Genomic DNA, 4,161 nt, shown 5'->3' on the forward strand with positions numbered 1-4,161 from the left:
GCACCTTTCGTGGGTGCAGGTCAGGCTGGCTGCTTGCCAAAAGGACCATGCTGGGTGCAAGTTGGAAGAGTTTGTAGCTTCACCGTGGCTTTGCACCAGCTTGATGCAAAAGCCATTGCAGGAGCAAAGACTCAAGTATCCGAGGCAGCATAGGCAGAGAGCTGGCCCACATCTGCCTGAGCTAAAAAGCAGTTGTGCCCAGCTAACCACATGATGCAGGAGCAGCCTGGCCAAAGACCCACGGCTGACCTGGGGCTTTAAAAGACCCAGGGTACCTATCCAGCAAACCAAACTTCGCCATTTCAAGTGTTAATGGGCACTCAGAAAATCAAAAGCCAGTTCTTCAGTGACAAGGAAATACCTATGTGACCCCAGGAGCACAGAACAGGGAGGGTAGTGTCCCAAGTGCTACACGTCTGCGTTTCCACCCCGCACTGTGAGCACCCTGGCTGAGCACTGCGTCTCCAGACCATGTCACTTCCAGCCATTCATGCTTTGCATGTATCTCATGAAACCTCTCCAAGTTTTACCCGTGTTCCCTTCTCTTCCCGTTCTTTCTCTTTCCTCCTCCGCCCTCTAGAGGGAAAAACGCCACAGATGTTTTGAAGTCAAGGGACAAAAAAATAAATCATAGAGCAGCAATAAAACCTCTTCCTTTTTCTTTCCCGACACCTTCCTAGCAGGATCGTTGTGCAAGGACCCGGCATATGCAATGTCTCTGCAGCCTACTGCATGGGGAGACAGGTCCTGCCTCAGAGGGAGGTTCCGGCATCCTTCTACGTGCAATGCCAAGAGATTTGTAGCAATTCTCCCCCATGTTGTTTAATCCCTCAGTACATATAAGATGGGAGATTTTTCATCCTGGTCACAAGCATCTGGTATTTTCCTTTGCTCAGACAGGGACTTATGTGACCAGAAAAAGGGAGGTAAACCAATTCTCAGATATTACTTTAACACAAAGAGGCAGTCAGGATGAATAAACATGCAGCAATGCACAAATTATGGCTGGGAGATGGGTTGGATGTAAAACCTCTTCCAAGAGGTTATTACGAAACCCAGAATGGATAAAACCCACGTGGTTAGCAAGGAGATGGTGTTCCCACAGAGCTAACAGAAGACCAGCTCACTGGGAATGAAGTTGCTTATAATCTATTTGCAAACACTGATCTTGAGGCTGCTGGAGGTTACAAATGAAAAAAAAAGTGAAATCCTCACAAGAACAATAAGAAACGAATTGTGTTGAAAATGCCATGCGAAAAGGTACTGTTAAGGGTGAGGAGGAGAAGAGTACTTCCGAGGAAGAAGGTGACAACGTTGGGGACCAGAGTAATGGGAACGGGCTGAGAGGCAATAGCACAATGTGTGAGATCAGGAACTTTCAAGACTGAGCCTGCTGCAGGTGAACAATAAAGGAAAACAAATACTTGGCTGTGTTGGTTAACCCCAGGCTGACTCCCATGCATCCAAGGCAATAACAGAAAGGTTGAACGGGCTGATTTGTGGAGGTCAGCACTGCTAGTGCTCCTGATGTGCCAGGAGACAAAAGGTCTGCACCGAAGAGCTGGCCCCATTGCCACTGCCAGGGATGTCCTGTCCCAGGAGCCGTCTAGCCCTGCCACAGGGAAAGAAACAAAGCCATGACACCACTGCAGCCACCCATGAGGCTTCTGCATGCCAACACAGAGGTGCAGCTCCCCTTCCTGGCTTGATGAGCATCCTCTGGCCACAAAGCCAGAGAAAGGCAGAGGCTGCTCACAGCTGGCAGCCAAGGTGTATCCACCGGCAGGGGCATTTGTGACTTGCAGAGGCAGTAGTCACGAAGCCATCCTGCACTATGCATCACCCCAAGGGCTTTCTTTTGCAAGCTGCCCAGTCACAGTGGCCCAGGCAGCTACAGCCCAGGGTGCCAGCCCCATGGCTGGGAGCTGGCAGGCAAAGATGGGACCCTGGAGCCATCTGGGTTTTGCCACACCAGGGTGATGGACTCAAAAGCCCAGGTGGGTGGCTGAGGTGCTCTGAAGCCAGGCACATCCTTGCAGCAGGGGCAGAGCTGGCAGTCCCAACAAGGTGGGCGACGACGTGCCTGCTAAAGGGCAGCCAAATTCGCCGTTTTGCTTTCACCACGTGCCCCACAGGGGCAGCGTTTGTGGTGGGGCTGTCTGCCATCCCCTGCTCCACATCCCTCACAGGAGGAACCCTGCATCAGGCCGTTATGTAAATGTTTCCAATTGATTGAAAAAGTGGGTCATGTGTTAGCCAAATGCTCCTGGCTTTAAGATTTATCAGCATTATTAAATTAAACACGCTTCACGCTCCAGCGAGCAGGAAAGCTACATTGGCCTTTTCTTAATCATACTAGTGAAAGGTAAGTCTTCTATATGGGGGTTCATAAGCTCAATGGAAATGATGGGAACAATAGAGCGGAGGCATTTACCCTGGGCGCGTGCCTCCCTCCACAGCCCCCATTCTCCACAGACAAAGGGCTGGGAAAAAATTATCCCGCAAACGCCATTTTGAGCATCTCGGAGCATTCCCTGCCCAGAGAGCCACCCATCTCAGATCCTTCCTCTTCACCACTGCATTCTGCCTAGTTCGCAGCAGTTTTGAAATGGCTTCTTTGTCCAACTACTCGAAAGCCCTAAGGATACCATTACGTGCAGTCCAACGGATAGAGTAGATCCAGAGCCCAATTCCAACCCCGTGCAAAGCAAGTGCAGACCCACAGAGGTCAAAGAAGGAGCATTAGGAGACAGAAGTGTCAAGTTTGGCCCCAAAATGGAAGTTGCACCACGAGCCAAGTGAGGATCTGCCAAGCATCATGCCTGGGAGATTGCAGGCAGAGGACCCGAGCAATCCTCCTCCCCGCACCCATGTAGAGCCATCGTGGTGAGCAGCCAAATGTCTTTGTACCACAGCAAAAGGAGCTCTGAAGCACAGGGAGCATGGTGCCCAGTGCTAGTCTGCCCCCAAACAGCTGGATAGCATGTTCCCAAAGGATGATCCCATTGTAGAATAAATAGGTCTTTTAAACGCAGCTGCCTTTTGGGAGAGTGCTCGGAGGAGGTATCATCAGCACTTTGAGCAATCTGGTTCTTCCTTCTCCCTTGGTTTTGAGATTAAATATATTCAATTCTGGGAAATCTCCTCGTTCTATCAGGAATTCCCTATGCCTGAAGAAGATACTCAGAAGCCAGTGACCAAGGAGAAGAAGCATAAGAGGAAGGAAAATGGAAACCCACAACAGCAGAAAGACTCCTCTTCAGCACATGCAAACATACACACTCCATTTTTTTCTCCTTTCCACTTTTTTAGAGGTTGGAACAATTGCCTAAACTGGTACTCATGAATTTTTGCTTGCTGATAATTCACAAATACCAACACTCTCCTAAAATTTGAGCAAGCCCTTCTATTTAGGGGAATTCTAAACACTGCATATTAAATTAATTTAATACCACGATCATCTCCCAGCATATGAAACAGAACAGGGAGAGAGAGACCAAGCTCTGTGCTGGAGTTTGTTCTCCAGCCCGGTTTCAAAATAGGAGCTGGAAAAGCAGCTGCTGGGATCCTCGTGGCCCCCTCCGGCTGGGCCATAGCAGGGGCTCGGCTGAGCTTGGGCAGAGCCGGTGCCCCTGCCAGGGCCAGGAGACATCACTGGCTCAGCGCTTGCTGAAGCCAGCCCTCCTCCTCTTCCTCCTCTCACGCATCCATTTGGGCTCCCTGGGCACATTAGCCATGCGTGAGGGAGTCCTGCGGCACAGCTCCAGCAAACGCTGCCTGTGCCTCCTCTGCAAATGCCCATCGGAGAGCCAAGGCATCTGCCACTGGAGCCGGGGGTGGCTTCCTCGAGATGGCCCCTGCCACCCCGGGACGCGGTGGCAGCAGCCCGCCTTTCAGAGAAGGTGGCTGAGGCTCTCACAAACAAGCTCCGTCCCAAAACTGTTCCTCTCACTTTGGTGCAGCGTTGCTCCTGCCTGCAGACCCCAGCTCCAGAGAGAGGGTCTCTTTTATCTGCACTAAAGTCACCGTGGTGCCTCTGGGAAAGACAGTCCTAGCAGAAGACAGAGCTTAATTGGTGGATCTTGTCAAGGAATATTCTCATCAGTGTTACAGAGAGCAAACATCATTGCTTCATCTAGGTGTTCATTTTGGAGGACAGCA

The sequence above is a fragment of the Apaloderma vittatum genome, unplaced genomic scaffold (assembly GCF_000703405.1).
Source record: "Apaloderma vittatum isolate BGI_N311 unplaced genomic scaffold, ASM70340v1 scaffold6567, whole genome shotgun sequence".
Lineage (NCBI taxonomy): Eukaryota > Metazoa > Chordata > Aves > Trogoniformes > Trogonidae > Apaloderma > Apaloderma vittatum.